Here is a 9310-nt window from a genome sequence, read left to right on the forward strand (position 1 = left end):
CAGCACTTATCTGCTGTCACACAGCAGAGCCAGCCGGAGCCAGCACTTATCTGCTATCACGCAGAGCCGAGCTGTTGCCATGGGAAACAGAAGCCGCCAGGCTCCTCCATCAACCCTGCGCAGCAAGCACGGGCTGTGAGGTGCATACACAGTGGCTCCAGGGGGTGTCAAACGTCAGACGCAGCAGCACAGGCCCCCAGTGCCTGCCTCGGAGCCCTGCTCGTCCACTCTGTGGGGGAGTCATGGAGGCCAATGTTCCTGGAGCTGTACCACGTCCTCGCTGCACATGCAAAGCCCAGGCAGCAGCCGGGGCAAACGCAGCCATGACATAATGGCTAGAGCTGCCAACCAAGTGGCCTATCCTAGGAGCTTGCTAGATCAGGGGACAGTGGAGACGCAGAACACCAGTGCTGCTCTGGGGCTGACCAACAGAAACCTCAGTGCAAGTGCAGGAAAAATCCAGGTGGCGAGGTGGCTTCCTCGTGGAAAGAGCTACAGATCGAGGTCTAGACAATTGTCCTACTGCTGCCCTCTTTCCCTACTTGTGGACACTCACTTTGTCTGACATCCCCAAGTTTCCGTTAAATGAGACCAACCCATTCTGACCCTGGTCCCCATGCAGAAGCCAACAAGCCCAGAGGCCGTCTGGGGACACCCTGGGGAGAAGGAGTCCCAGTCTGATGATCCGTCTAATCTTTCTGTGCTCCTCCAGCTGACTCTGTTACCCCCTGGGGGGAAACTAACTACCCACCAACCTCTCTCACCATATTTAGGACCATGGGAATCTCATTTGAAAGGAAATTGGGATGAAGGTCAAAGTCATAGTGGAATAGGAAAAGAACATAGGGCAGGGAGATGGGAGACCTGTGGCCTCGCCCGCTTCCACTCAGGATGAGCTGTGTGACCTTGGGTAGGTCACTTCACTTCTCAGGACCACAGCTCCCTTGGGCTAAGTGAATTCTAAAGTTCCTGCTAGCCCAACAGTCTGAAGTGAAAGGCACAGGAGAGCCGCCCAGCTGGCTCGGGGAGGCGGGAGGGGGGGAGGTAGGGGTGACTGGTTAACAAGCCCAGCGCCTGTAAGTGGGACAAAGGAAGACTGGAGGATTCTTGACCTTCCTTCTTCCTTCCTTCTTCCTCCCTCCCTCCCTCCCTCCTTCCCTCCCTCCTTTCCTTCCTTCCTAAACTCTTGGAAACTTAGAGTTCGTTTGGGAACACACAGGTCTCTCAGACTGCCAAAATCGCTCCAGCAGGCACAGAGGCCTCCTTTTGAGGTGGAGTGAATTCCCTTTTCATTGTTCTTGCCTTGGGAAAGCCAGCAAATGCCTTCCTCCCTGAAAGCCACCTTCACACAAGAAAGGAAAGATTAATGAAAGCTACCGGGTAAACAGAAGAGCATTTAGGGGACAATTCAGTCTGTCACTGTGCGGGGCATTGTCAGCGAGGCCTGGCAGCCTTCCACGGCAGGGCTGGGCCAGCCCTGCTCCTCACACCACCCAGAGGCTAGGCCGACAGGGATGCATCCTGCAAAACCTGGGGAAGGGGCAAGTTTACCCAAGCTGCTCCTGGTAAGGGGGTCATCATTCTGTGGTAGTCTCCAAGGTGAGGGTATTCAGATCCCTCTGGCCAGCATTAATAAAGACTTCTTTCTGGTATTTCTGTACACAGATAAACTCTCTGGGGTAGAGGAGGAGCTTAAAGTAACCCCTGGTCTCAATTGTATATTCCAATTTACTAATTTTTTTTTAATTAAAAAAAAAAAACAAAAACAATTCCAGGGCCGCCTGGGTGGCTCAGTCTGTTAAGTGTCTGACTTCACAGGTCATGATCTCACAGTTTGTGGGTTCGAGCCCCATGTTGGGCTCTATGCCGACAGCTCAGAGTCTGGAGCCTGCTTTGGATTCTGCGTCTCCCACTCTCTCTGCCCCTCTGCTACTCACGCTCTCTCTCTCTCTTTCTCTCAAAAATAAATAAACATTAAAAATAAAAAAATAAAAGGCAATTCCAGGGGCACCTGAGTGGCTCTGTCGGTGAAACATCTGACTTTGGCTCAGGTCATGATCTCATAGTTAATGAGTTCAAGCCCCGCGTCGGGCTCCGTGCTGACAGCTCAGAACCTGGAGCCTGCTTCAGATTCTGTCTCCCTCCCTCTCTGCCCCTCCCCTGCCTGTACCTGTCTCTTTCTCTCTCAAATATAAATAAACATTTTAAAAAATTTAAAGCAATTCCAAGAACAAAATATTCTAAAAGTTTACTTACAGGTTCCTCTCAGATTCTTCTCTGAGTGCAAAAACACCCTTCCCATGGACTCTGAGATTTGATACACAGCAGGAAAAAAGGAACCAAAAGTAACATGAGGGTCACATCACCATGAATCAGCATCTTTATTTCCTCCACAAAGTGACTAAGTCATAATATTGACAAAGGGAATAATTGATGCAAAGGAACTCCGTATTTCTTTCTAGTATTTTCCTCCGAATAGATGTTCAGAAATCAATTCTAGCAAATTAGGAAATAAGGCATTTTCAAACACAGGAGGGTGAGTTTGGAAAATTTGGAAGGTCGTCTCCCTCTGGCCTCTTCTCCCTTCACTCTTATTCTTGTTACTCCAGCTCCAGCACAGGGACAGTGACAAACTTCACCATCCCCCTTACCATCCACAGTCCCAGAGGCATGAAGGACCCATCTTTCCACTGATGACCCAAGACAGGTGTAAGTGTCTGTGTAATGCCTCCCAATCTCTCCATTTTGGGAAGTTTAGCCTCCAAGAGGATCAGTTTGTGTGGTTTGAGGAAATTAAGGAAACCTCAATATCTTTCTACAAAATTGTTCTTCACCTTTTGAGTGAGACCCATAATATAACTGGAGAAGCTTTGATCTTAAAATTCAAGATGCCTGCCAAAATGTAGAAGGGTTGATACAAAGAAAAATATAAACTAAACAAGTCTATGGATGGGTCGTTGAAAACCCAGGTGAAATATCATGGTGAAAATACCCAAACCTATGATGTTTGGAAGACACAGGCATCCACCATGAATAACAAGGATCCCACAAATGTTATAAGCAAATAAACAAAAAAAGAAAAAGAAAAAAAAATCAGTGAACATGTCTGGAGTGAGTTGGAAGGAAGTGGGTACAGGGGCAGGGAGCTGAATTAGGAGGTAGGGCCAGTGTATTAGTCAGGGTTGTCCAGAGAAATGGAACCAGTATGGGAAGCATGTGTGTGGAGAAAGTGGTTTATTCTAAGGAATTGACCCACATAGTTAAGGAGGCTGATAAGTATAAAATCAACAGCGGGAACCAGCAGTTGAGAGCCCCAGGGAAGGGGTGATGTTGCAGCTTGAGCCCAAAAATGATTTGCAAGCAAAATTCCTGCTTTTATGAGAGCCTCATCCTTTTTCTCTCTTAAGGCCTTCAACTGATTGGATGAGGCCCACCCACCTTATAGAGGATAATCCACTTTACTCAACATTTAGTCATTTAAATGTTAATCTCCTCTAGAAAATAACCCTCATATCAACATCAGACCAAATATCTGGACACTAGTCAAACTGACCCAGAAAATTAACCATCACAACCAGATCTGAATAATGGAAAGGAAAGACAAAACAGAGAGGTTGGTTTGTTTGTTTGTTTAGGATGAAAAGAATGAATGGACAGAATTGGTAGCTGGAGGAGAGAAAGGAAAGAAATCAGTGATGATCAAAATTTTCCACCTGAACCAAAAAGAGCATGGAAGAATATGGCTAGAAAAATATGATTCCACAAAGATGTCCAGATGAAAATATTCATCCTGTAAACATCCAGGAATATGGTCCCGGGCTTAGGAGAAGACATGAGATATAGAGAGCTGCGAATTAGCCAGGCAAGTGCTTGCAACATAGCATCCAGAACATTTCTGCCTAACTGAGTTGCAAGTTGAAGCTGTGAGGCCAAATGGATTTTCAGAGGGAGACAGTATAAAGAGAGAAAGCAGAATAAGGGATTAGGTTTATTGTGGACTGGGCTACAGAATGCCATCTTGAAACTCAAAGGGCCAGGGCTTCTGTTGACTCATCAAGCTCACAGAGCATGTTCAGAGAAGGCTTCAGGAATATAGCTGCCTCCAGTGAGGCTGAGAAGTATGTCTTAGCCTTGGGAAGGATGGTGGGTAAGGAGGTTTCCAGACAGGAAAAAAAAAAAAAGGCACATGCAAATAAATGCATGGAGACAAATGAGAGCATCGCAAAAATCAGGATGTGACTGTACTTAAGGAGGTTGGGACAAGCTGTCTTAAATGAGGGCAATAAGCCTGTCAGAATCATATCCTTGTCAGGGAGCCAACTCAGTCCTGAAAGTGAAGAGGGCCATTGAAGCAAAATACTTTCATTGGAATAAGAAGGCCTGGACTGCAGCGTGGATGCCTGATGTGGGTTATCCAGAAGCAACACTGCGGGCCCCAAGAAAGGGATGGCTCAGGGAATGGAGGACCAGAGGCAGTCTGGAGATCACAAAGGTGTGAAGAAGAATGAAGCCCAGGAAATGGCCCTAGACTTTGGTGACTAGGAGGTCACTGTGCTCTTGGAAGAGCCATAGCATTAGAGGGCTGGGAGTGAGCCACAGGCAAGGACAGGGGAGGGAGGTGGCAAGCCCACAATTACTTTGTAACAGTGTCCAGTGTCGGGTATGAAACCAGGGGTGGGTAGATAGTAGTTGAGAAGCAGTGGTTTTGGTTTTTGGAGAACAGAGAAAATTTAGCATATCAACCTCACAAAGGAGAATGAAGATAACAGGAGGTAAGATGAGGAGAAAAGAAAGAAAGCTGAGGATGGGCTCAATCTTCTTGGGGAAGGAGGAGAGGGGGCCTTCTGTTCTCAGAAAAGAGGGAGGTGGTGGGTTGCCAGCTTGTGGAGAGCACATCTGGGAGCAGCTGCCTGCAGAACACAGGAAGAAGGAAAGCAATGTGCTCCCCAGCCCCCAAAACCACACAGGGGAAGCAGTGAACAACCCCCCCCCCCCAGCAGTGCCCAAGCCTTGGAATGAGGGCCGCCAATTGGGTTCAGACGTTGGAGACGCCTAAAAGTGGGTGCTACTTAAGGTTGAGGGAATGCTTACATTCAGCTGTTGCTGCAAGTTTTCTTTCCTGGGCTTCCAGGGGACCCAGACAATGGGAAAGCTACGCGCAGCTGGGAATTTTAACCTGAATCAGCTCCAGTGTTCCTTAATGACTTTGAAAGTCTGCAATTAGTGGACTGGACAATTTGAGAGTCTCTGTACCCCAGAGAGAAATAGCTTCGGAACAGCGATGGTTGAGAGGGCCTGGTGTGCAGCAAACTTCCTGATTCCCACTCCAAGGCCTGGGGACCACAGGCATCTCTAAGATTCTGTCTGGCACTCGGGACAGGGAGCAGTCGGTCACCATGGAAGCTCCATAAGATCCTAGGGTCAGTGGCATCTAACTGTTCTCTTTCCTGCCATCCGGAATCTGCCCCAGAGGCAATTTTAGTGTTGATGAGTCAGGAAGCATGGGAAATAAGAGGTGCACTTTAGACTTGTGAATCATCCAGCTCGGGAATCTCTGGAGAACAAGGCAGGGAGTGGGTGTTTTGTGAGACTGCAGGCTCGCATAGACAAGTGTCTTCGTTTTGTCCAGTTAGTAGGTTTTAGCCCCTTAAAAATGGCTGTAGTCTTTCCTGACCAGCCCATTAGAGGTGGTGATTTTCCTACGTTGAATGGACAATGAGAGACTTTTGTCCCATGAGTCCTGTCGTGTGATCTCTGCTCAGAAACCCTCTCCTTTTAATCTCAGAGTGATATTCCCAAGTGTTTCTCTGAGATCACCCAAGTCATATCCTTTACAATTAAAGATCTGGATCATTCCTGCTATCTCAATGTGGAAGTCTTGCAGTGTTTTGCACTCACGTCCTTACTGAGGCTGCTCCCCACCTCCACCCGCAGGGCCCCGATAGGAGAGATAACAAATATCCCAATTGTTCAAGCCACTTTTTCTTTTGGCAAGCTTTATCTTATAGAGCAGTTTTAGGTTCACGGAAAAACTGAACTGAAGAAGGTACAGGATTTTTCATATACTCCCTGTCCCCGTGCGTGTAAAACCACCCTCACTATCAACATCGCATACCAGCGTGGACAATGCGGTACAACAAGCCTGCACTGGGACACCATAGTCACCCGAAGTCCATAGTTTCTATCACAAATCACTCTTGCTGTCATTGATTCCCTGGGTTTGGACAAATGTGTAATGACGTGCCCATTATTACAGGGGATATTCAGTCACACACAATAGTTCCATTGCCCTGAAAATCCTCGTGCGCATACCTGTTGATCCCTCTCTCTCCCTAACCTCAGCAACCATAGATCTTTTTATTGTCTCCATGGTTTTAGGGAGACACAGAATCTGAAGCAGGCTCCAGGCTCTGAGCTGTCAGCACAGAGCGTGACACGGGGCTCGAACTCACAAGCAGTGAGATCACCACCTGCGTTGAAGTCAGCCACCCATGTGTCCCAGGGAGATTTTCTTCTGACGCCGTAACAACTTGCAAACTCCGTAAACTCAGTGGCTTAAAAGAACACAAATGTATTCTCTTACAGCTCTGAAGGTCAGAAGTCTAAAGTGGGTCTAACAGGGTTGGAATCCAGGTGTCAGCAGGGTTCTGTCTCTTTCCGGATGTTCTAGGGAAGAATCAGTGTCCTTGCTTTTTGCAGCTGCCCGCGTTCTTTGGCTAGTGTGCCCTTGATCTTCAAAGCCAGCCATTGCACCACTCTGCCCTCTGCTTTCATCCTCACATCTCCATCTCTGAATTTGACCCTCCCGCTTCCTCCTATAACCCTCGTGACTACAGTGGTCCCGCTTGGATAAACCAGGCTCATTTTCCAGTCTCAAAATCCTGAATTTGATCACATGTGTTTGCCTGTAAAGTACCACATTCATGGGTTGTGGGGATTAAGACATGGACTTCTGTGGGGGGTGAGAAAGGGTGCGTTATAAATCTGTCTGCCACGGGACCTATTATTGCTTTTTAATAGCTCGCCAATTAGCAGGATATTATTTATTAAATAATCAATCCATAGTTACTGATTGGAAATGTCAGCTTCATCATATAAAAAATTCACGGGAGATGTAGATTTATTTCAGAACTTCCTATTCTGTTCCTCTGGTCAGCAGAACACACTTTTTAACATGCATACTTGGTCCCCATGGCTACAGGTCACAGTTCAAACTCCTTCCCACCACTCTTGAGACTTCCATGAGCTGCTCCTGTCCCTCTTCTCAGCCTCACTGCCTCCATGCCAGGTAGGCCCACCAGGTTCCAGCCAGGGCCAGGGCAGTCTAGTGACATGGTGACCTGTCAAACTGCGAGTGACACAACTGTGTAAGAGTACCATCTCCTGAAGAGACGCTGAAGTGAAAATACGAGACCTATGAGATGTGCAATGAATGGTAGGATGCCACCTCACACTCTGTGAACAATCATAGACCGTATTTTGATGCTTCCAAGTTTCAGCCCAACAGATGTTTGTTAAGAACAAATGATGCTCCAGATTCCAAGCTCGTCACTTGGGCTCTAAAAAGAATGGGCCACCATCTCTACCTTTGAGGCATTCCTAATCTGGCGGAGAACTCAAATACGTAAAAGGAGAATGTTAGTACAGGCAGATGGCTGTCGTGATAAGGGCATGCTATAGCTCACCCACTAGAGTTGCATTCCTGTATATCTTTCTGGGTGCTTCTATTATGTTAGTATTTATTTCCAATAACTATGTTATTTATTTGGTCAAATAGCAGAATCTGTTAAAATTTTATACCAGCACCTGACTGTAATGACCATGTTATAGCTGTCATTGATAAAATTACTACAAATATCCTGAGCTCATATCAAGAGGCTGCCTGATATTTGCTTCCTCAGCCACATCAGCTGCCTGACAGCACAATGTCCAGCAGCCAGGACAGGAAATGCTGTAATTCTTTTTCTAGTCATCACAGACATCTCTGACATTGACTGGCAAGCTGTGTGTTCTCAAACAGGTCTCTTAACTGCTTTGTGCTTCTGTTTTTCATTTGCAAAATGGCAGGGTAAAATCAGATGACCTCTAGAGGCATTTCAAGTATACCAGCTCTCATCCATGGATGGTGGGGATGCAAATGGTACAGCCACTTTGGAAGAGAGCTTGGTGGTATCTTACAGAACTAACATGCCCTTACCACCAAATCCAGCAGCTGATATACTAATATCCTTAGTATTTACCCAAAGGGTTAAAAACTTATGTCTACACAAACACCTGCACACAGATGTAAATAGCAGCTTTTTTCATAATTGTCAAAACATGAAAGCAATCAAGATGTCCTCTAGTAAGTGAATGGATGAGTAAACTGCAGTCCACCCAGACAGTGGAACGCTATTGTGTGCTGAGAAGAAATAAGCTATCAAACCATGAAAAAACATGCAAGAACCTTAAGTGCATATTACTAAGTGAGAGAAACCAACCAATCTGATGTTTCCATCATCATTACAACATTCTGAGAAAGGTAAGACTATGGAGACAGTAAAATGATCAGCGGTCACCAGGATTTGAATAGGCGGGGCACAGAGGATTTCCAGGGCAGCAAAACTGCCATGTGTGTGATACTATATTGGTGGATACAGTTCATTATCCATTTGTCCAAACCCATAGAAGATACACTCCCAAGAATGGGCCCTAATGGAAACTATGAACTTTGGTGATTATGATGTGTCATCGTAGGTTCATTGGTTATAGTAAATTTTCCACTCTGTTGGAGGATGTTGACAGTGGGTGGGGCAGTGCATGGGTGTTAGGCAGGAGGTAATATGGAGACTTTCTGTGCTTGCCGTTCAATTTTGCTGTAAGCCTAAAACTGCTTTAAAAAATAAAACTCATTTTTAACGATTTTATTATACCATAGTTGCCATTACTGAAAAGTCTCAGTCACATCAAAGGTTATAGAATTTCCCAATATCTTCTCCCTCAACTCGTAAGACTTATAATCTAGAACTTTACTGACTCCTAAGAACATGTGCTCTGCACATAGTGGGATAATCCCAGAAATGCTTCTTAATCTCAGAGGGAGACAGTGATGAACCCAATCCCATGGGATGGGCTGGGGAGTCTAGGTGGCCAGACTGAGACGGCACAGAGACCCTGTCTACCAGCAGGCCATGTAAGGTCAGCCCTGGGGTCCACCACCCTGTCTCTGGTTATTCTCCAGCAAGTACTAGCTTGCTCTCCAGCAAGACCAGAAGATCTAGGTTCAAAGTGGAAAGTTCAGTTAGAGAGAAGACAGAACTTTTAAAATAAA

General features: G+C 46.3%; 1 protein-coding gene across 1 annotated transcript in view; it reads right to left on the reverse strand.

Moving 5' to 3' along the window:
- The window catches only part of DCSTAMP (dendrocyte expressed seven transmembrane protein), a 17770-nt gene extending 15462 nt beyond the window's left edge, over positions 1–2308 (reverse strand). The window contains exon 1 of the mRNA XM_077748223.1: positions 2257–2308. The gene's annotated coding sequence lies outside the window, so the exon portion shown is untranslated. The remainder of the gene's footprint in view (positions 1–2256) is intronic.
- Positions 2309–9310: the final 7002 nt, after the last annotated feature.

This window comes from Crocuta crocuta, unplaced genomic scaffold, assembly GCF_008692635.1.
Source record: "Crocuta crocuta isolate KB4526 unplaced genomic scaffold, BGI_CrCroc_1.0 scaffold39, whole genome shotgun sequence".
Lineage (NCBI taxonomy): Eukaryota > Metazoa > Chordata > Mammalia > Carnivora > Hyaenidae > Crocuta > Crocuta crocuta.